Source organism: Parasteatoda tepidariorum, chromosome 5 (assembly GCF_982258835.1).
Source record: "Parasteatoda tepidariorum strain Cologne lab strain chromosome 5, Ptep-v5.0, whole genome shotgun sequence".
Taxonomy (NCBI): Eukaryota; Metazoa; Arthropoda; class Arachnida; order Araneae; family Theridiidae; genus Parasteatoda; species Parasteatoda tepidariorum.
The window spans coordinates 604,839-630,591 of record NC_141759.1 but is presented as its reverse complement, the minus strand read 5'-3'; the positions used below and the strand labels follow the sequence as shown (position 1 = coordinate 630,591).

At 30.8% G+C, this 25,753-nt stretch overlaps 1 protein-coding gene across 3 annotated transcripts in view; it reads right to left on the bottom strand.

Moving 5' to 3' along the window:
• LOC107453289 (protein O-mannosyl-transferase TMTC3) overlaps nucleotides 1-25,753 on the bottom strand; it is a 268,366-nt gene that overhangs the window by 218,821 nt on the left and 23,792 nt on the right. The window contains exon 2 of one of the 3 annotated variants that reach the window (XM_087163097.1): nucleotides 25,647-25,700. The exons of the other annotated variants lie outside the window; for them this stretch is intronic. The gene's annotated coding sequence lies outside the window, so the exon portion shown is untranslated. The remainder of the gene's footprint in view (nucleotides 1-25,646; nucleotides 25,701-25,753) is intronic. 3 annotated transcript variants of the gene reach the window in all.

The window sequence follows — 25,753 nt, the reverse complement described above, 5'->3', positions numbered from 1 at the left end:
AAAAGTTTACACTATAAAATAAAGTGGAAATTGGACACCATGGGCGGTATTATCCTATCCATTTCCAATTTAAGTTCGTTGTTTTCGTTACTTACTACTTTGTTACCATAAATTTATAAATTACATAAATTTTTTTTCTTGTGTTAACCATAAATTCAACTTATTTGAGTTTTAGACAGGCTGCCGTTAAACTTTAGTCAGCCACGAAAGTAATCTAACTAATAAATACTTTGGTTACTTTATTGCTTACTGAAGTCAAATTTCATAAATCTAAATGCATGGCCTGCCAACATTTAATTTTACGCTTATATATATATTCTGCTTTTTCTCTATATTTTATTTTCTGTTTTTGCGTGATATTTATACTTATTGTGTTCTATTTTATTTGCTGTAATTTTTTTGTAAAAATTTTTTGAGTACTCCTCACACTATTGTAGTGATATATTTTGCTTTGGCTATATTGATGCAATGTTAGAAAGCACTCTATCTTGCTGATATAATCGTGTGAGCTGATGAAAAGACTACATCTTTTATTTTCCGGATTTTTATTAATTGTTTTTCCTTTTTTCCGATTTTTTTTCCGTCTTCTTGTTATTTTTATTTTTATTATTATTTTTCTTTCCCCCTTTTTTTCATTGTTCTGTAATTTTTTTCATGTTTTCTCTACATTTTGAACTTATTTTATGAGTTCTATTTACTTGCAGCTTATGCGCAGTAAATAAAACTTATTGTTTTTCTAAATTTATATATATATATATATATATATATATATATATATATATATATATATATATATATATATATATATATATATATATATATATATATATCCCAGTGTCAAAAACAGTTAAGATGATAATTCCGTACGACGATGTGTTTAGGCTCCTACAAACTAAAAAATATGTGTGCATATTACTTCAGTTCAGTTATTAACGGAAAGATTAAAAGTAGTCAGGTATGCAATCATTTCCAGTTTCTTATCTAACTTTAAAAATCAACAAATTACAATCCATCTCTCTTTGTTTTTGAACTGTCCCAATATTTTAAACCTCAGCCTTGATGTAAAGAAACTGTGATCACATTTCGTGATATTCAATAAAGGGAGACATTCTACGTGATAGAATCCACTATAATATCGTCTCTTTAATCCTTTATAATTGAAATGACACCGTTTTTTCATAGACACACATGCTATACTGAGATAACAAGGTGACGTTTTTGACACATGTTTATGACGAGGAATTTTTCCAGAGGTTGAGAGGAATCTCTCGGATGGAACGTTTTCTTCCAATTCCATAAGCCGACTTAGAAAGAGCCCAGCAGGGATTAAAACGCCTTTTATTGAAAGCTGTGCCAGAAACTTGTGTTCTTTTTCTTCAGAAGATGCGTTTGCCGATTGGGAGTGGTGCGGGGATTAGCCGACAAAGAATCTTTTATAGCGAATCAATGAATTTTCCTCTTACTTTTAACAGTAAGGAGATTTCCCCCATAAAAAAGGGACTCATGAAAATGAAAAGCATATATATATATATATATATATATATATATATATATATATATATATATATATATATATATATATATATATATATATATATATATATATATATATATATATATATATATATATATATATATATACAGTGTTGGCCAAAAGTGTGGACATTTTTTGAAAGTTTCATGTTTTTCAACTTTGTGTGCTTGTAAAATATATTAATTTTCACTTAAATACAAACGTTTATGCATCAAATTGAAGGTAATTTAATGTAAAATTTAATAATAAATACAGTATTACAATATCTGTATTACAAAGAATGTTATGCAACTAATAGTAAGATCTATCTCAGATTTGCAGTTTTTTAAAGTGATACTTACACAATCAATACTTAGAAAGATAACCCTTATTTTTTAAGACAGCTTCACACCGTCTTTTCATCGAGTGAACGAGTGTTTGGAGATCATCTTTCGTAATCACATGGTGCCAAGAATCAATTATAGCTTCAATAAGTTGTCTTTTATTGGATGGACGTTTTTTTCGTACAAGAATTTTCAAACGTCGCCACAAATTTTCAATTGGATTGAGATCAGGGCTGTTTCCTGGCCATGGTAATATATCTATGCCTTTATTTTGAAACCATGCTTTGCATACTTTTGCTGTGTGGCATGGAGATGAATCCTGCTGAAAAATAAATGGTGCGTTGTTGGGGAAGAGATACCTGATGGAAGGTATCAATTTTGGTTTCAGGACAGTTTCGATGTATTTTTTGGCATTCAAGATGCCATCAATCACTTGAATTCGGCCCACACCATCTGCAGACATACATGCCCAAATTATGACATTTGTTGGGTGTTTTGTAGTTGCTTCAATGCAATCAGGATGAAGTGCTTCACCTACTCTACGTCTCACGTATTTTCTACCATCACTACCAAAGAGCGATATTTTACTCTCATCGCTCCAGATTACTTGCTTCCATTGATTTTCTGACCATTTAATGTGTTCTTTTGCCCACTTAACTCGTTTTTGGCGTTGCTTTTGATTTAAATATGGTTTTTTCCTTGGAATTCTAGCTTGTAGTCCAAATCCTGATAACCTACTTCTTATTGTTCTTGAACTTACTGCAATACCCGCTGCATTCATTTCACATCTAATAGCATCTGATGAAATTTTTCTATCGGCAGTAGCACTTGTGCATTTTTTTCGGCCTGATTTGACATCCTGAATGGCAAAAAATATATCGAAGCTGTCCTGAAACCAAAATTGATACCTTCCATCAGGGATCACTTTCCCAACAACGCACCATTTATTTTTCAGCAGAATTAAGCTCCATGCCACACAGCAAAAGTATGCAAAGCTTGGTTTCAAAATAAGGGCATAGATATATTACCATTGCCAGGAAACAGCCCTGATCTCAATCCAATTGAAAATTTGTGGCGACATTTGAAAATTCTTGTACGAAAAAAACGTCCATCCAATAAACGACAACTTATTGAAGCTATAATTGATTCTTGACACCATGTGATTACGAAAGATGAACTGCAAACACTCGTTCACTCGATGAAAAGACGCTGTGAAGCTGTCTTAAAAAATAAGGGTTATCCTACTAAGTATTGATTATGTAAGTATCACTTTAAAAAAATGCAAATCTAAGATAGATCTTACTATTAGTTGCCTAACTTTTTTTGTAATACTCTATTTATTATTAAATTCTACATTAAATTACTTTCAATTTGATACATAAATGTTTGTATTTAAGTGAAAATTAATATATTCTACAAGCACACAAAGTTGAAAAACATGAAACTTTCAAAAAATGTCCACACTTTTGGCCGCCACTGTATATATGTATAAGTATCGTCGAAAGTATAATCGAAATAAGTATTATCGATATAAGTATAATCGAAAGAGAATTTCATTATGATAGAAAGCTTAGAATCCTCTTTAGTTTGAACAAAAACATTATGCTTTTTAATAACTCATTATTTGATAAAGATAACAGCCTTCTTAGAACCTCACGAACTGGCAGCCAATCATTGTGGCATTCTAATTATGTAACTACACTAAATTCATGATTTAATCCCGTGATATTTAAGAAACTCTCAGAAATTGTAAAAATTTTAATCTCCTTGCTCCGACTGTTTTGTTTGAAACCCGCATAAACAAGTCTTGATTCCCCTAAAACTTTAAAACAAAAAACAAAAAAATTAGCAAATGCAAACTTAAATACATTTAGACTTAATTGTATTTAGATAATCCGACTTAAATACATTTAGAGAACTTAATTATTGATCATTTAAAAAACAATGAGTTCAAATATGTACTGAAATCCTTTAAGAGAGTTTCAAATCTAACTACAGAGAAACGCTATTTTATTATACTTCTTATGATTGAATTAGACAAAAAAAATGCTACCGATATTTATAAAAATCTATTTCATTCTTCGCAATTGAAATAAATTTAATGCTTCACGAATTTAGTTTAATCTATCTTCTCAGATGAAATCATTACGGTGGTGCTAATGTTTACGCTATCTAGTGTTTATCACCCTGTTTTTTTTCCTTTCTCTTTTTTGATTTCGCAAAGATAGCAATAAATTAAAGAAAAACTTATTTTCTAGAAGATGGTTGCCTCTCTACACTAAGAAATCGTAAGGATCGCCCACGTTCTTTTAGGTGTTCAGCGTTACATTTTATTTTATAGTGTACCCTACCAGACATTTTATTTAATTTTATAATAACTTAAGAGCTTGAGATTGCACTGTTGTGATGCAGAGTAAGTGCAATGAAATAAAAAAAGTTTAACATTCAGCTGAGAATTACCAGCTGTTAAATTTGAATTAGTATACGGACAACAGTAATGCACGCAAGTCAAAATTTTTGCTGTTTTTCCATTGATGGACCAAAGTAATCTTGATGATAACCATCAATAATTTCATCATGAACCATTATATTTTTTGATAGTAACCAACATAAGTAAACATCACCTTAATGTAGGACTGATTTATGGCGGTCCAACATAAGAATAGCAACTTGTTTTGATGGTTTGTTCATGCTAAAACCATCAGAAATTTCCATCGCAATTTCTTAGAAATCAAATTGTGGAACGATCATGAACATCCATCACACCAATGTAGGAGTTCGCATGATTTTTGGTGAACCAACATAAAAAAAATAGCAAAATTGTTTTGATGATATATTCCAACTGAACCAGAAAAATTCATTATTAAACCATCATGGAAATGCACCGTTGTACCATTATAGAACATCACGAATTTCCATCATAGTATCTTAGAAATCAAATGTTGGAAGGTTCATGAACAACCATCATCCCAATGTAGGAATTGGGATTGATTTATGATGGTCCTACTTAAAAAGAAACCAAATTGTTTTGATAGAATAGTCCTGAGAACCAAAAAGAATTTCAATTAAACCATCATGGAAATGCATAGTTGGAACCATCATGGATTGTTATTTCATGAGAATCAAACTTCTCTTGATGGTTGGTTAATCACCATAGTATTAAAGTAGCATTTTCCATCATGGAAGGATGAAAGTTCGTGGGCATAGCAAGCACCATGAACGCATAATGGAAAATGTTGGATGATGATGAACCATCAAATGATGCTGACTCATCGGGAATCACACCGAAACCAACATAAACCATCAAAATGTTTTGATGGAACCATCAAGAATTTTGACTCGGGCAACTTCAGAGATAGTATGCTGAAAAGGACATCTGCTGGCACTTGAATAGTAGTAAGTGAAGAAGTAACGAAAAATAGAGTGATTACGTCTTACTTGATATAAATCTTAACATTTATAAGTGAAATTTAAAAATCAAAACTAAATAAAGCGTGATAAAAACAATTAAGCCTTGTCACCGAGCACAATCATTTAACATTTATTTCTCATTTTCACTATCTGTATTCCTTAGGTTAAACTTTTTTTTTCAAGTTCAGATGCTTATTTTTTAAATCCAGATAATCGTCTAATTCGTTATGATTATCTTGTTAACAAAATGTTCTTACATAAAACTACAATAATCGTATACTCTGAAAACAAAATTAGCAAGTAGCATTAGAAACAACAACACAATGATGAATGAGAAGCAATTACGGAATTTTTTTAAATGGAGCGAACAGGGAGCAAACCTCCTAGTCTTATAAAAATTATTCTTTTTTTTAATTATTGTGATGTATTTACTTATTTTTAAAAGACAAAAATACATCAAAAATGCGTATGATCTATGCTTCGTCAAATTAGATTAGATCCACGATTTTGGTGCTAGATAAGACAAATGTGTATATAGATACTCATCTCCATTTTTTTTCTAAATATTTGCATATTTTTCTATTAACATGAAAGTAGTTAATCGATAACTATTTTGCGAAATCACGATAGATCATATTAAAGCACAAATATTTTCATAAATAACACTCAATTGACTTCTTTTACATGTGATACAGACGATTATATTCTGAAACAAGAAGACTATGAACATTCTCAAAATAAATGATTTCTAACATATTGCAAATAATGTATGACTCTGTCCTTAGAACTGACTTACACCCACAAACACGTGACTAAGGACTATTTTCTAAGGTTACAAGCTCTCACAAAACTAAAACTTTCAGTAAATATTTTTTGTTTTTTTATCTTTTTGAAGTTCCTTATCTGAAATCCGCATCGTTTTCCTTTTAAAATCAGCCGTTACAAATATCAGCTTATAGCTCAAAGACAATTAAAGAAACAATAAATGGAATCTACTTTACATACCAAATCATGCTTGAGCGAAAATAACTCAATAAAATATCTACAATCTAGTAATCTAAAATACCTCGCTTAAATATTTGCAACTCAAGTTTGATTCAACGCAAAGCAAGTATTTGACTCTAACATAGATGCATTCAATTCAAGTTGAATGGAGAAAAAATTTCACTCTTTTTGAGAAGAGAAATTAACTCATTCATTTTAAGATATATATTTATATAATTTATTCCGAATTCTTGTTTCAAATCCTGCTCAGTAATCGCACTTAAACAAATATAAAAGATAGAAGAAAAAAAAGATTACTTTTCCGTTTTTTACAGAAGAAGCTGTAAACTAAAATGATGTAAGGAGGGAGGAACATATGTGAAAACTTCCATCGTCTTTTATGCCTCATTTCTTCTCGTATGCGAGTATCTCATGTAATATATTTGAGTGGAAAACACTATATATCAGCGCCTCGCATTATAGGTGAAAACTCTGGTGGAATTCTATTATAGTTCTCACAACACATTTATATGCATTGATTTATGTGGAGAGCTTCGTGAAAGGGAGAAAGAAAAGAACAAAAAATATGAAGGCAAGAGGTAAATCCATTATGCTTTACTATAACTAAACTTGCGATATTTTCTTTAGGAATAAAAACATAGAACATTAAGTAAACATTTAGTTCGAACATATAAACAACATGCATTTTTTAAATTTTTGACATGATAAAATACTTCTTAATTTTTTCGAAAAAATTATTCAATGCGTACTACTAACCTATAACCAATTTAATTCGTTGTAGATTTTGGTTAAATTATCACAAGAACTTTAAATTAATTAATATTTCCTTTTTTTCAGCTTTTATTTGCCTTTCAGTTTTCATGAATTTTCATAGAGTTTTTTTATGTGCTATTAAATATATGTTTAAATTAAAATTTAAAGATTTGTCTTAAATATGACCGCTGATTTTAAAAATCTGTTAAAGAATTTTTTGACTAGAAAAAGCGGATTATTTATTAGTACTCATTTTCAAAACTAGACAAACATCAGGCAATGTCTGGAAAATATACATCTGTTGCATCTCAGACCTACTGAAAGTCTCATATAATTATGACAAAGGAGAACAATAAAAAATTTAAAAGGAGGCAAAAGGGGCAGTCTGTTCAAAAAGAGTGCAGAACTGTTCCCGATATTCCGTTATTTTGGGAACTAGTCCTTGACAGGTCAAAAAATGGCTTAAATTCATGGCTTACCAAATTGAGCAGAGAGAGGATTGTGAACTAATGTTCTGATAAGCAGTCATGGCCAGTCTAAAATTTACTACAACCTATTTTCAAAGTCTATTCAATTTCCGTATTACAACTTTCTTGTTTGCCTTCCCAGGATATCAATCCGATTGGGTTAATTTTGTTACGTCACGTTGTTGCTGCATGTAGTCGTCGCTACCTTAAATCGCCTGTTTTGATTTTTTTTTTTATTGTCGACAGCATCATCTGTTGACAAACTTCGTAACCAATTTAAAAAACTAGCAAGAAGTACCTGGTTTTCTATGCAGAGAACTGTAAATATTTATCTCCTTCCGAATCTTTTCCGATCTTTTTTCTAATATAAGGTCATTTTTGGCTCAATTGGTCTATTCACGTATTAATTATATATTAAAAAAATTTACAACAAATTAATTAGTAAAGTTGATACTTTTTAAGTAAAGTCTAAAAATAATATAGTGGATACTTTTGCTTACCTCATTTTTGTGATATTTGTACTACTTTCTTTTTTTAATAAAACTTCTCCATTTTATTATTATTACCACGTTTATATAAACTTGCCTTCGTGTATGTCTGTCCGGGTGGAATTTTGTAATCGATTTTAAACTAACTTCCCGACTAGCTACAAACTTCAAATTTAGCACACAGTTCAGAATTGGATGACAATGCATGAAAATGAAGAGAAAAAAGACATGCAAAGTAAAATAAAATTAAAATTTAAAAATAATAATTATTTTCGAGATTGTCTTTTGTTGTCGATTCCATTATTTCAAATTAATATTACGTGTCAGGTGAAAAGATTTTTATTGTTGGAGTATTTTTATTGGCTGAAAAATCACGTGGCAGGATCCAGTTTTTCCTCATTCATTTCCAGATTGTTTTGGTTGTCATCAGCATAACACTAATGAAAGTCGTAAAGGTATTGTTTTTCTATAAAGATTTTTGTATCCCTAATTTAAAATGAAAGTTCTATTATTTTAGTAGTGGTCTTGTAGTAGTCTTGACTACTCTTGACTAAGAAAAATAATCTAAATAAAAATATATAGATTTTTAAAAACCACGTTTTTTGTAGTGAAGAATAATAATTAAAAAGTAATAATTTTAAAAAAATGTAAAATAAAAATTAAAAAAATTATAATTTAAAATAAAAAAATTCAAAATAAAAAATATTTTTAAAAACCACGCTTTTGTAGTGGAGAATAATAATTAAAAATAAATTGAAAAACGAAAAACTTGGGGCGCATGAAATACATAACAGTACATATACACATTTTCTTACTCATACACATGCACAGTCACATATACATCCACATACATATGCATATACACAAACATACTCCGCATCCACATTCAGATACAATTGCAATTACAGATATACATACACATATTCTCAAGAGCACACATACAAACACTAATATAACATTACTGTTATGTACTTCATGCGCCCCACGTTTTTCGTTTTTCAATTTTTTTTTTAATTATTATTCTCCACTACAAAAACGTGGTTTTTAAAAATATTTTTTATTTTGAATTTTTTTTTTACTATAAGTTTTCTTTACATAATTATAAACACGTAACATACGCCGTATTCTATTGTATTTGTAAACAGAGTTCGATTCAATTTATTTTATTTTCAGAATAATCTATGACGAAACTATATGATTATTTTAAATTTTTGCTTTTGTTTTCTTTATGTATTTACTTTAAAATGACTTTTTTTTTTCAATAGACTTGAGTTGTACGATCAGAATGTGCTGTAATAGACATGTGGTAAGAATACTGCACACGAGTCAAACAAATTTCGAAAAATCATTTTCTTCCCATCAACAGTGTGACGTATAATATCCAATTGAGATATTGTTCTCTCATGTAAAGCTTCCTTCACTTCACAATCCTTTGAACGCGGCATTAAGATGTCCGATTCATGATGAACGGTCAGTAGAGTTTGGAACACTTTACGCAACGACCTCCCCTATCATTAGAGAACGGACTTCGGGAGCACATCTGTTATGCGGAAAACTCCAATTGTCCCCTCCCCCCGATAACTACTGATTCCATTCATCTGAGTAAAGATGTTCCTCAGAATATTCTCCTTCGAATGCATTCCGCTAACGTCATTTTACTCGATATCATCACTAAATATCGGCCTCTTTGCTTGGAAACGTTTTTCAAAGCTTTTTCTTCAAAGAAAAAAAAAATTTAAAAAAAAAACTTGCATTACGCGGCAGGCAAAGCTAACTATCTATATCATCTTTTGTCAAAAAATATAATTTAGGCTTTAGAACGGAAAAGCAACTTGAATATTTTAAAAGCTATTCAACATTTACAAAAATTGTCAATATGGCAAGATCCTTCCCCCCCCCCCAAATGAAAATCAATTAATAGCTCTCAATTTTATGAACCGGTTGCAGCAATTTTTTAAATATTTTATTTTATTTTATGACCGCCGTTGAACAGTCGACCCAATTTTTGGGATTACGACTACTAATGTTCAACGCCGTAGCCTTGTAATTTTGAACCAATCCAGAAGACAAGGAAACTCCTGAATCGGTACCCCCAGAGGTATTGATTTGTTATGGGAACATGGAGGACTTTGAGACTCGACAGATTTAACGTGCACCAGTCACCATTTACTACACGGGGAGTCTTCGACCGGCGGGGACCGAACCACGAACTCTTGGACATGGGCCCGGCACCCCACTGACCAGGCTATCCCGGCCTAGTAGCGACAATTTAATTTTACATAGATAAACTAGCAGCGTTACATTACAGACTCAAAGGATGGACATCGACAATAACAGTACAATATAAAATAGCTAGTCACGTCACAAGTATTTTTTTTTATTTATTTATTTATTTATTTATTTTTTACATTTAACATAAATGGCCATCACGGGTAGCTGAAAAGCTCCGGACTCACTGTCTGTCCCCGGGGACTGGGAGCAGGGTCAGTGGTGTGGCGTGTTTTGTTATCAGTCACGTTGGCTGCTATTGTGAGCCAGTCCGTGGTTGATTGTGTGATATGTATGTTTTGTTTATGTTGTGTTGTGTGTTTTACCTACTTTTATTATGAGTAGTAGTTGAGGTAGTGTTTTGGTGGATCATGATATAGATTAGTGTATTATTGTGTGTGCGTTTATCGACAGTTGAGCCATCTCTTGTTTGTGTGGATCGAGCTTGTGGGTTTTTTTTTATTATTATTATTATTATTAGCCTCACGAACAACAGCTTGTATTGACTGGCTGCCTGCCAATATTAAAAAATTCAGTCGCCAAATAGTTTTAATTTTCACCATTTTGTGAAATTTTTTCATATTGACGATCTGCACCATTTTAAGAATCAGCGGAGAAGACGCTGGTTAAACATAAGTTAAACTAACGCTAGTGCGCAGAAGTTATGAAAATTTCTCAAAATTCATTTCGTGGGACGACAGGACCTTCGGAAAACAGCCTTAACTCATTTTAATCACTCTTTAAAAATCTTAAAAAGAAGGAGAGAGTGAGAGAGAAGGGAAAGAAAGAAGACAGTTTTATTTATTTCATCTTTGAGAGTCAGCATAGAATATTTTTCTTTGGTGAAGCATTAAATATCATAGAGGATATTAAATTGCACACTCATAGGAGTCACTTAATAAGCACATAGATAAGTTCACCGGACAAAAAATTAGTCACCCTAGTTCGCAAGCACCGTTGAATCGTTAGGTTTCGTTAGATGATGCAGTGGTCAAGTGACGTGCTCAATTGCGTGCACACTACTTCAACGTGATCAAAGGCAAGTACCTATCAGTGAGATATTTTTGTTTGAAGTGGAAATTGTGTGTAAATATGGATAAGTGTAAGGATGTGACTGAGTGGCAAAAAGGAGCAATTGTGTTTGGCCATGCCCATGGTCATGCGATGAATGAAGTTGCTGGATTTGTTGGTGTTTCGATGCGGACTCTTCAACGTGTCTACAAGCTGTGGTGCAATACACGTGGTCACAAAAGACGACGTCAGAATTATGATCGGAAAGAGATCCTGCATGAGAGAGGCTGGAGATATACTTCCCGACTTGTCAATCAAAATCGCTTCCAAACCTGACAGGAATTGCTTCAGTTAGTAAATGAAGGTCCATCCCAACCTGTTAGGGAGAGAGCATTACGACTGGAACTGCATGCAATGAACATTTGGATTCGAACATCTCGTAACAGGCCATTGCTCACACAGACACATAAAGCTGAGCGACTTAAGTGAGCTAGAAGTCACGAATCGTGGACAAATGCTGACTGGTGGAATGTAATATGGACTGACGAATCACGTTTTTGCCGTTATTCAAAAGACGCACGTCGTCGAGCGCAACGAAGAGCAGATAAAGCATTTCATCCTGACTGTGCGATAGGTCAGGTTCAAGCCGAAGATGGGTCTGTCATGTTTTGGGGGCGTTTTTCTTATTATGGATTGGGACCCCATCACTGAGGTAGCAATTAACATGAACCAACATGTTTACTTGAACATTCTGGATGATTAGATGTTGTCTTTAGGTCAACATCGTTACGAAGAATATGTTGTCGTTACCCCTATTTTTCAAGATAATAACAGCAAAGTTCATCGGGCTGGAAGAATATATGACTGGTTTTATGAGCACTCAGATATTCAATTACATCTCGACTGGCCTGCAAAATCACCTGACTTCAATTCCATTGAAAATTTGTGGGACATGTTGGAATAACGGATAAAACGCCGAAATCAGTATCCTCGCAATTTGGTGGATTTGCTCGATCAAATCCTCAGCGAGTGGCTTAAACGAGATTCGACGTACCTGCAAAACCTTGTGGACTCACTTCCTAACCGATTCCAGGCGGTTATCGAATCTAAAGGCGGTGTTTCTTGCTATTAAATGATGTTTTTCATGATTTCTCCAAGGGAGACTAATTTTTTGTCCGGTGTGCTTATAATTAAAAGCTTTTGAATGCCTCTTTCCGGGAAGGTAAAAGCTTCAGAACATACACACTGATAACAATCTAAAAACTTCAGTTTGTTATTTAATAAATAATCGTAAGAAACTGAAGCGGTAAAATATTACCTGATTAAAAAAAAACTCATTCCCTTCGAAAATATATAAATAACAGTCCATACGTTTCAAGCTCTTCAAAAGTAGGCGCCCATTGTCACGATTTGCAAAAAATTAGTGAGAAGAAATCTGAGTAATTTTAAATTTTGAAGGGAATGAAGTTTTGAATCAGGTAACAGTTGGGTTTTTTTTTAATTATTTTTATTATTCTTTGGACCAAGCAAGAATAAGTTACGTCTTGATCAAAATCAATCTGATATTGCATACGCATAAAACAAATATGTATATATATATGTAACATAAGAAACTTCTATTAATCTTTTTATGTTGATTTCTTCGTTATAAAACAACACCTAATTTATTGCTAATTATTTATTCAAATCGAACAGCTTTCTCACACTTTTAAAAGCTGCATCCTGTTTCTAAATCTACTTTTGGTTTTGCACTTTTTCACAAATCATCTTCCGTTGAAGGGCTTTCCTCCATCATCCCTCAATGAGATACGAGGGTTGTAAATTAAATAGTGGCAACTTAACCTTTAAACTCACAGAAGGACGGGCATGCGCAAATTAGATATGGGAGCTGTGAGATGGGGCTGTTGTCGATGTGTAGAGTGCAAAAAAAGTCGATTAGCTTAGAAGGGTGGTTGTTGTGTGGCGTTAAAGTGAGGAGTTTCGTTTCCATCGCTCTAAAGCATGTTTTCAAAAGGTGATCAGCGTTCGTGGCTTACAATCGAGGTTGCCCGTGGCAAAAATGCAACAGAATGCTATCGAGTATTAGTGGAAGCCTTTGGAGCAAATGCTTTACCATATAGGACAGTAGCACGATGGATTCAAGCATCTCGTCTTTTTTCGTCATTAAGCCTTTTCACAACATGCTTAAGTGCGATGGAAACGAAACTCCTCACTTTAACGCCACACAACAACTACCCTTCTAAGCTAATCGACTTTTTTTGCACTCTACGCATCGACAACAGCGCCCCACCTCACAGCTCCCATATCTAATTTGCGCATGCGCGCCCTTTTGTGAGTTTCAAGGTTAAGTTGCCACTATTTAATTTACAACCCTCGTATATATATATATATATATATATATATATATATATATATATATATATATATATATATATATATATATATATATATATATATATATATATATATATATATATATATATATATATATATATATATATATATACAACTTTTTAACTGAGTTCATATGATGGATAGTTCAGTGGATTGAGATGCGATTGGACGGCACTTTCTTCGATAGCGTTTTCATAGATGATTCTAATATAATAACCTGAGATGTTCCAGAACCGTTCGCCAAAAGTCTGGTTTATTGGTCTGATCTTCAATCTTGCATCATTTTTGTCCTCGGATCACTACTAAGACACGAGTCTCATTCCAGTGCATATTTAATATTTAAACTGACACACTCCATAAACATAAATGTTTCAATGTGTTATCAGTTTGTGAGGTATTAAATTTCACTTTGCAATTCAAGATGATAATATTTATTTAAATTCGTACCTATCGCTAATCTCAGTTCAGCAATAGGCAGACGTAGAAAAAAAATTTCTGATGACCCAATTTCATTTTCATTAATATTGTTTATTTATTTATTTGAGTGTAAATAATTTCAACTTTAATCACCTTTGTTTGTTTATCTACTTGTTCTTCTTAGCTGTAAAAGACAAAATGTTAAAAACTTTCTCTCTGTTAGCCCAAAAATGATATTCTGACTTCGGATAAAATCGATCAGACATAGTCCTGTTCACTTCCCGCTCCATATGATAAAAATTCGGTCCTTCATTTCATCCTTTTTCTTGGCGGCTTCATGACGGAATTTATCATCACGGTTCGCTGACTCACACTCAAAAGGTTCTTCCCTTCCCCCACACAAAGTCACGTTTTGCCCCAAAAGAGTGAATATGCAAATTAAACATGGTGTGACTTAAAAATGTAATGAATAACAATGAAGAGGGGAGGAATCAGAAGACACTGTAAAAGCGCCGCTTCGTCAAGTGGAATGTTTGGTAATTAAAGGAAAAGAGTGAAATGAAACTCATATTTTGAAATCCCTTAATCTCCGAGAATAAATTACGGGATTCCACTATGGCAACTGGAAAAAGAAAATGAATGTGATGATGTGATCGAAATGTTTCTCTTGATGTGCACATTTGCTGCGTGTCGTGTTTCTACGACCGTAAAATTAAAACAAGCCATAAACCATCCCTCGAATCTCTTAATAAAGAAGGGATCATTACATCTTCTGGAATGGATGCATCGAAACCAAACAAAAACAAAAACTGAAATAAATAGCTTGATCTTTTGATTAAAATAGATATCAAGTGTATCACTTATAAAAAATTATTCATCTAAATATTTCTTTGACTGCAGGAGTGTGGATTCCTGAACTCTTTAAGCTCACTAAGATTAAATCAGTAGATGGAAAAGAGAGTTCCGCTACACAAAACAATCCCCGACCGACAATGAAACGGAGATCTCTTTGCATACGGATCTCTTATGACAGTTTGTTCTTGTTTATGGCTGAAGATGAATATTGAGAATATCATTTGAGACAGGCTTATTAAGATGATCAATGCATTCAACTTAAAGATGCGTTGATTGCAAATTAAATTGTTTCAGTTGTGGCAGTACTACGCTTAAAATTTGTCTGCGTTTAGTATTGTTGAATATATAACAAGGAAGAAATCTGTTCGATTATACGAATTATTGCTTTCATATTTTATTTAAAACGTTAATAGTCCTATAATTGTCCTTAGATAAAGATTATTTTATTTTATAATAATTTATTTTATATTTTATAATCGTCGTTGAACATCCGACCCAATTTTCGGGTTTACGACTACTAATGTTCAGCTCCGTAGCCTTGTAATTTAGAACCCAATGCAGAAGACAAGGGAACTTCCAGATCAAGCGTAGATGGAACTGATCCGTATTTGCGTTAAAAGAAGAGGAAAACAGCGAAAACCTCCCACGATTAGTCTGACGGCAATGGAACTCTAACATATGATCCGTCTACCGCTGAGGATATTTTACATCAGCAATGTGGTCGGTGAGAGCCGGGTACGGAGTTCGTATCAACCGGCCACTGTCGGGGTTTGAACCCAGTTCACCAGCTCAAAGCAAACGCTCTATCCCATGAGCCACCACTGCTCAAGACAGTTTCATTAAATATTACTTTTCCTTACAAGCATTTGTATTCGTTAAACATACAAATTAATTTCAGCTTGATAAAATGTTAGAAAACTTGGTTCGCCTACATCCCGCCCCATAATGGAAAAAAAGGAAGTTTTGCTGCCGGCCAGTGGTCAGTTGCAGCATTTTTAACTGCGATCTTTTTTTTCAAATGATAAAAATTTTAAACGATGAAGAAAACTGCAGATATTAAAAACGAAAGATACTTTTTTAAGCAATTCTCAAAATATAATAAATATTACTAGGCAGGGTTTTGAAAAAGGTCGGCCTATTCTGAAAAAGTTCGGTTTTTATTTTTAAAAAAACTAGGACGGATGGAGTTTTTTTTAAATTCCAACTTTGATCTAAAAAATAAAAATAAAAATTTTTTTTTACCGCAATATTCACGATTAACATTATATGAATAGGTGAATTTATTTACTGATTAAATATACAGTTAAAATTTGTCATGATGTGATGTATGTCAGCAAAAAGCAATAATATATTATTACAGCTAGTGTATGACGTAAACAATTACTACCTAGTGCGAGTTATGTAATTGCGCAGTGATTTATAAGTTATTTTCATGCCTTTAGGTTACAAAAGTTTCACTTTAAATTTCTAAAAGTAAAACTTGATTTTCAGAAACGTTGTATATAATTTTTACTCAAAAAATATTATAGTTCAAAAGCAAATTTAACTATAATTCAATAAAAGGCTTTATAATAGTATAATGCATTGTTAAGCAATCCAGTATACCAATCCTTAAAATCGGAAAAATAGAGGTTGATTGTTGCCATAATATGCAGAGTAGCTCAGACATAAAATAAAAACTTGAGCCATTTATTTTACCTTGAATTTAATAAAACGTTAATATTTTTTAATTAATAATACAAGTAACTATTTATAGTTATTTTGTGTATTTAGTTAGAAATAAAATTTAAAACAGATAGAAAAATTGGTAAATTATTTTCAATGACCACAGGCAGAGTTTAAAATCATCTGCTTTAAATTACTCCAGTATAAACACTTTGATGAAGAATTTTCAATATAACTAATATTTGTTCAAAATTATAATATATTTGGTTGCAAGAGTTGGGAAATTGATTTCCACATAGTTATGTTCCAAAAATATTATCTTTATCTTTTTGAAATCTTCAAACTAAGTAAGTGCAGATTCATATTGTTTCTAACACCTTACCATTATATCGTAATTAATTTACAACATCACACTTCCTTCCCATATTTTGAAAAATACTTTGTTTCAATAAAAGCCGGCTTTTTTTTTATTTAGTTTAAGTTTACCAACTCTGCTACAAGGTCCTTTTTTGAAGCGAAAAAATAAGGTAAGAATATATAAAAATAAGGTATTTTTCAGAATATTATAAAATATTCATACAAATTTTACGTTTTTAGAAAAAATAGTTATGAAATGCGCTTGGGAGCTTTTCGGCAAAAAAATGGGGATGAACAGACAATTTTTTGATCACCATTTGCCCGATTTAATTTTATTGTCGCCCTGTGGCCGGCAGCGACCACCAACTTTGCACTATAACCCTTTGTTCAATATCTCAGAAATATCGAGCCAATTTAGCATGTTTGTCCTAGCATCCTTGCCACCGCTTCTTGTAATCCCAAAACAGTTGAAAATAGGTTGATGATCTTATAGCTTGAGCTTGCTCGTAGTATCAACGGAAATAAGATTTGAAATACAATCCATTACCCATTTGATTCATTTGTTATCAAACGAACCAGCAAGGAATTGAAATTAATTTGTATCGAACACCCTCCCCCCGAATTTTCAAACCGCTAATTGTCTTTTTTTTTAAACGATACAAGCATATATATATATATATATATATATATATATATATATATATATATATATATATATATATATATATATATATATATATATATATATATATATATATATATATATATATATATATATATATATATATATATATATATAGATAGATAGATAGATAGATAGATAGATAGATAGATAGATAGATACATTTTTAAAAGGGAAGAAGAAATAAATTTTAAGAAAAACCGGAAAACGAAGTAAGAAAAAGTTATAATCTCGTCAGCAGCTTACATGATTATTTTCGAAAAAAATAATACTTTCTAATATTGTATTAATATAGCCAAAGCAAAACATATTGTGAGTATTGATGCGTTTTTCTTTGTTTGTTTGTTTGTATATATATATATATATATATATATATATATATATATATATATATATATATATATATATATATATATATATATATATATATATATATATATATATATATATATATATATATATATATATATATATATATATATATATATATGAAGAATAAAAACAAAGAAAAATTATAGACATATGAAAAAAAGGGGGTGGGAAATAATAAGTAAAAAAAAAATAAACAACATTTTATTAAAAAAAAAAAAATGAAATGTTAATTAAAAAACCGGAAAAAAAAGATATAATCTTTTCTTCAGTCCACACGATTATATCCGCAAAACCCCCTTTTTTTCATATGTCTATAATTTTTCTTTGTTTTTATTCTTCATTTTGAACTTATCTAATGAGTGCTGTTTACTTGCAGCTTAAGCGCAATAAATTAAACTTATTGTTTTTCTTAACTTTCTTAGTGTTTTCTTGTATTTATTTATTTATTATATATATATATATATATATATATATATATATATATATATATATATATATATATATATATATATATATATACACTACCGGTCAAAAGTTTGCGAAAATTTTGAAATCTACAAAGAAAAGGTCTAAATTCAAATGTTCATACAACTGCGAAAAATCATTCAAATTGCAGGAAAATTTGATATGTTCTAAAGTGAACCCTCTACTGTTAGTTACATATGATCGAAATACAATACTTTGTTTTTTGCGAACTGAATCCAGCTTTTCATAAAGGATTGTTTTTATGGTGAAAAAATTCGTTAAGTTTGAAGTTGCAAAAAAAATTTTTTGTACTTTCTGTTAATAGAAAATAGTTATTTGAACCGTTCTATGTAAGCCCTCAAAATTTCAGATCGATTAAAAAAATTTTTAAGAAGTTAAGGAATTTTGAAAAACCTATGTACTTTTCTCGATTTTTGAGCATTCCACATATGCGGTCTTTTGGTCTATACATCTTCTAGCAAAGAACTTTTTAATTTTAATGTTTTCTATTTTTTCAAATAATTAATATTGATTATAAAACAAATATTCTTATTCATTATTGTAATTATTGTTATTACAAAGAATTTATTATGAATATAATTAAAACAATATCTCATAGATGTCGCATTTCATCTAAAATTTGTTTGTTCTTGCAAACGATGCTCTGATATTTCGAATCGAAATCAGTTATGGGACATTTTACAACAGGAATGGAACTCTATATCACTTGAAGTGATTAATGGTTTGGTAGAACGAATGACACGCGTATGTAAGGCTATAATAAAAGCAAAAGTTGGATGGTTCGAGGAATCTAAGATTTAAATGTTAATTTATTTAATTACAAAATGCGAATAAGAATATGTTAAATATTTGACCTGTTGTAAATAAAATAGTTTAGTAAAAATACAATTTTTTTATACTATTGTTACTATTTTTTTAGAATTATTTATGTAATTATTGTTATAACTTTTTATTTTAATTTAATGTGAAGTAAAAACATCACAACAAAACTAATACATATAAGCAATAATATAAACAATAAATATAAACAATAATAATTATTATAATGAATAAGAGTATTTGTCTTATAATAAATATTAATTATTTGAAAATATAGAAAACATTGAAATTAAAAAGTTCTCTGGTAGAAGATGTATAGACCAAAAGACTGCATATGTGGAATGCTCAAAAATCAAGAAAAGTACACATGTTTTTCAAAATTCTGTAACTTCGTCAAAAAAAATCGAATCGATCTGAAATTTTGAGGGCTTACATAGAACGGTTCAAATAACTATTTTCTATCAGCAGAAAGTACAAAAAAAATTTTTTGCAACTTTGGCAAGTGTTCAAACTTAACGAATTTTTTCACCATAAAAACAATCCTTGATGAAAAGCTGGATTCAGGTCGCAAAAAACAAAGTATTGTATTTCGATCATATGTAACTAACAGTAGAGGATTCACTTTAAAACATATCAAATTTTCATGCAATTTGAGTGATTTTTCGCAGTTCTATGAACATTTGAATTTAGACCTTTTCTTTGTAGATTTCGAAATTTTCGCTAACTTTTGACCGGTAGTGTATATATATATATATATATATATATATATATATATATATATATATATATATATATATATATATATATATATATATATATATATATATATATATATATATATATATATATATATATATATATATATATATTATCGGTGAAGTTTTCATTTTGGATGACATAGACTTTAAAATGAGCAGTTAAGAAAATGCACCTAGCTTGTGTATGTTTTCCATTTTAAAAACGAATATAGTCTTTTTTCAATCAATTAAAAAAGTGTCCCGATCTCTTGACTATGAGAATTATTTTTATGATTCCGGTATCTGCAGTTGATTCAAATAAAATGTCATCCTATTTATCACTACCTAATTTGCGAATATAAGAGTAAAAAAAAAAAAAAGAAGAATGAAAAGACAATTCTATGTTAAATCATTGCCATATTTGTTCCTTTTTATTATTCTGTCGTTCCAATAAATTAAAACAAGTAATATTTTCGAAACATAAAGAATCAAACTTAACAGTTAAAAATGTTTTCTTTTTTTATTTTAGCAATTTTCAGTCATATAGCTTATTAAACAATACAAATAAAAATAGAGAAAGAAAAAGCAAACATCTACACAAAAACAAAATGGTGCATGTTGCACCATAATTTCCTTCAAATACGAAGCAACCATTAACGTACCAATATTATGGTTCAACATTCAACCGATTTTTCAAAGAGTGAATTCCAACTTAGAAAAAATCAGTTTTTTTCATATAAATATTTGTAATCAACGAATCAAGACTTAGTGTTATGTATATTATTATAATATTCTGATGCAGTTTGACGTTTTTTTTTTTAAGTTTTAAAAATAATAACAAATATTGTTCATTGACAGAATAAATTCACTGTTTTCAAGAAGCCAATTTATGATTGTTATATTTTATATCTAAATCCCATTTTTTTTAAGCAACAAACTACTACATACAACTTTCTATATATTTAGAAAATTGTTCGAAAATATAAATTGAAGGATACTCTCAAAATGAGAGGAACAGTTAGCCATTTATACACTTCTGTCAAAATATAATAAATAATGATAATATTCTCAAACACAATAGTAGCTGACTTAAAAAAATCGCAAACAGAGTGTCAGAAAAAAAGAACTCGGTATTCGAAATTTGAATACATCTCTACAACTGCATCAAGAGTGTTTTTACTTCAAGAAAAAAAAGTGAATCAAATTCGAACTTGTGTTTAACTTTGTAAAACGAAAACTTCTTTTTTTGAATCAACAAAAAGAAAAAACTTCCGAATCAGGAAGCTGGAAAAAAATTCTTACTGGCAGATAAGCAGAACTCACCTGTGCCGGGGAGTTTTCAAATTTGCTTGGAATCTAGTATTCTACTCTATGTTTTCAAGTCAGCCCTCCCCCTCCCTCTCGAAGTGTGCAGAGAAAGAGAGCAAATTGACTCTCTTTGAATTTAAATATGCAGACAGAAATTCTCTTCTTATTAAACTGTCAGCAATAATCAGTCACTCGGCTTTAAAGAATTGAATTGTCCTCTTTCTTTGCTTAAAAACGCTTTTCAATGGTCTCTTATGGACTACAAAGTAGTTTTTATTTATATTAGCTCTGTTTGGCTGAATATAGAAAGAAACGTTACTGCACGTTCAATCACTTTTAGATGAGTCCCCCCTCTTTATTAAAATTCCTCTTTAGAATGATTATGTCATAAAAAAACAACATTTTTCAAAGCAAAGTTTCATTTTTCTTATCCTTAAACTAAAAAATAAGTCAATAAATTAACTCATCCTTATTTCACTCTAACTGAATACCCTTTCTTCGTACCGTCGAGTGACTGATTGCTGCAGACAATGTGTACTGCAGCGAATGCAACGTTTTTTGAACGAAATCATCTACAAAACTGAAAGATAAGTGAAAATAAAATTACTAAATCTGAAATAACTCTAATTTGTTTTTCATTATCATTATTATTTATCCTTGCCGGTGGCTTTACATTGTATGAAACAAAACACATTTTTAGAAGTTCATTCGATCCAATGACTGCATCGTTCGAGCTCATTTTTGCATGAGGCCAAACACATAATAGACCTCCAACTAAGCGATTTTCCCTAGTACTCATCCCATTCGAGTTCTTTTGCATAAATCCCTTTTCACAGTATCAATATTAAAAATACACAGTATTTGCGCAGTACTACTTGGTACCAAAAGTACCATTCATTTTGCTTTTCAGTATTCTATTGCTTTACTTATAAATATACTGACATAAAATAAAATATACTGACAATAATACTGTGAACTTAGTCAAAAACGGTATGGAGATTTTCAATACTTCTCCTAAATGAATTAGTATTATTTCTCCACTCATTTTGTTATTTAGTACAGAGCATATTTTTTCCTCATTTCAATGAGTGCATCATACAAAAATGAATCATATATCATGAACGTCCGTAAAGTTCCATAACGTTCCATTTGTTCATTCATTTTGCTTATTAGTATTTTTTATTTCCATACCGTTCATTTTAAAATATTTAGATGGATAGAGATTCGTTATAGAACACGGTTGGATACCTGTTAGTGACGTCATCGTAGGTAAAGTGTGGCATGTATCGATTCAGTGGCCATTCCGGTTGGAGACACAAGCGAGGCGTCACAAACAGGTATCCAATTAAGTCTGATTTTCATTAGGCATAATCACTTCACTTTTTTTCCAGTTTCAATTAACAAATTATAAGGAAATGGAGCCTTTGATTTCAGATGACACGTTGTGCTGGTCATTGAGTTTGTCTGACATAACGAATAGCGCTCGCCTCCCAATGAGGTGAACCGGGTTCCAGCAATGGCGGGTCGATACGAATTCCGTATCCGGCTTGCTCCGACCACAGGCTGAGGTGGAATATCCTCAGTGGGGAACGAATCACGGGTTAGAGTCCCCTTGCCGTCAGGCTAACCTTGGGCTGTTTACGTGGTCATCTTCTCCGTGTAACGCAAATGTGTGTTAGTTCCATCAAAAAAGTCCTCCACGAAGGCACATTTCTCCCTATACTTGATCCTGGAGTTCCCTTGTCTTCTAGATTGGGTTCAAAATGACAAGGCTACGTAGTTGAACATGAGTAGTCGTGAACCCAAAATATTGGGCTTAAACGACGGTTATAAAATATAAAACATCAAAATTTGTTTGATTGCCAAAGCAAACAGACAGAAAATGCGAGGGAATTGTTAGAAAAACCTCTACTTTTCATCAACTGATTTTAATTTTTTCATCCCGCTTCATCACATTCATTACGTTTCTTCCTCGTTTGAATATTAATGTGAGATTTCTGATGCGAGTACTTTTTTACTTATTTCTTTTAATTCTAAAAATACATATGAAGGACGGAATGCGTTGTGTAGTATAATGATAGGCACGAACTTATTAGCTATTTTTAGTTCAACAATTCACAATTTTGCTTTTAAAAAATATATTTCTAACAAAACAGAAAATGACATCAATACATGTTGAAGTATGTTGAACTTGATAATTGCAAAGATTCAATTCCAGTGACGTTGAGGAGACGCTCCTACCCTAACTAACTAATAGTTTACCTTGGGTGACATTAAATTTCTTAATTAGAGAACGAGTTTTGATTGCCTTGGCAACAAAAGTTTTAGACTGTCCATTTGGGTATTTTCATGTGTGCTTGATTTATGTTGTTTTCAGCTTAGACTGCTATAATTAGAAATTTAACTTAATCATTTATTGTTGATTTTATTGTATGAGTAGAATGTATTGTTATGAGAAAAGAAAAGCTGCTTTGTACGATTAAGATTAGATGTGATTACACTGTAAAGAACGTGAAATCATTTATTACAATGTAATGATTATTTTTGATTAAAAAAAATAACATTTTTAGTTTCAAGCTTTCTTTATTGTACCGAATTTTTGTTATGCGATTACAAAAAACGTCTATAACTTATAAATATTTATTTAAAGGGTAATAAATCCTATTTTTTATTTTAATTCAATTATTCATTTTATGAATTGGCTTTGTCCAGTTATAACCAGACAAATCGCAGCTGACATACATTGTTTTTATCGAGGACGTTACTAGCCTAGCAGAAGTCACATTGCTTTCGCTTGATACTCCATTTAAAGTTGATTTTCTTAAGTTCTTATTTTAAATGTATCTCAAGTCATGTCAAATAATATGACAATAAATACATTGTTGGTGAACATTTCGTTTCGGACGAAGTGTGTGCTTAAAAATATATAGACAAAACATTAAATACGTTTTTAAGAAACTAAATGTATTTAAAAATGCTTGCTTAACAAAATATACATAGTTAAAAATGCGTGTATGAAAAGAATGGACTTTGCTTAAAATGCGAATTTTTAATGTAAGACAATGATTTCAAACCTAAATTTTTAACACGCGCTTTACTCTTACAAATGGCACATCTCAAAGCGATATAAAAACCCAATTAAAGTTTTTTTAAACAATGCGACGGACAATGCAAAATCCGTTTCAAAATACTTTTAAAACAGTTTTGTTTGTTTTGTTCGAAAATAAGTTTATTTAATTTGAAATGCTTTCAGTAATAAAATCATTCCGTGATTTCATTCTTAGGAAAGCAAAAGGTGGTTAAAAACTGTTTCTATGTGTTCTGTGGAATGTTCGGCGGTGGTTCTCAGTTCAATAACAAATAAAGAAGTTTTTGTCGGGGATATTTGTCCCTAACTATTCTTTTCTGTCTTCTTTTATTTGTTTCCTCCGTTCCATTTCCGTTCAGTTAAGGTCTAATATCGCTCCTTTTGGCTCGGCTACAAATCGTTACTCCGAGAAATGAGAGAGGGGGGAATAAGATCTCCTCAGGAAAAAAAAAGTTGAAATAAAAGACAAAAAAACGTCACAGTATTTATTATTCAATTTCTTTCTCTTTTATGCATTTATTATTATTTTAAACGTGCCAGTCTGCTTCTAATATATAGCTCGCAATTATAAAACTCAATTTTGTTTTATTCACGAAGCTTTTAGTTCTGTTTATTTCCCCCAGACATTTTTTTTTTATTTCAGTGAATGTTTTGGTGCCGTTTATAAATAACTTCTTTTATAAACATCATTTCTCGAATCCAAAATGATACCTCGAACAAGATGCGATGGAAACAGATAATGATAAGGGGGTTTCGACACGAGAGTCAAGAAAATGTTACGACCTTCTTTATTTTTAAAAACCTATTTTTATTTTTATGAAGAAATGTTAATAAAAATTGTGTTCCCATGCTTTTGTAACTCAGCTTAGAAAAATGTGTCTTCAGAAATTTTTTTCGAAGGTATTTCATTGCTTTTTTTGTTTAATGATTAATTAATAATTATCTAATAATGATAACTTATTTAACAAAAACTATTTTAATTTTATTAAACATAGTTAACTCACTTGTTTAACTTTATTAAATGTATTTAATTAACTTACTTAACTTTAATAGGCTCACTTAGCGAGCCTATTTAACTTTATTCATGTCTCTTACTTTTTTTAAACGAATTTACAGAAAACAATACTCATGCTTAATGTCTATTTTCCAAAAAAAGGAAATGAAAACTGTAGAACAAAATGTGAAGAAGTGCAGAATTTTGTTTACCTAATTTCATTATAGTCTTTGCATATTTTTCTTCACATCTTTATAATTTCTGTGCTGCAAAACAAAATGCAATGTCAAAAAAACTGAAAGCATTCTCAAAAATTAAT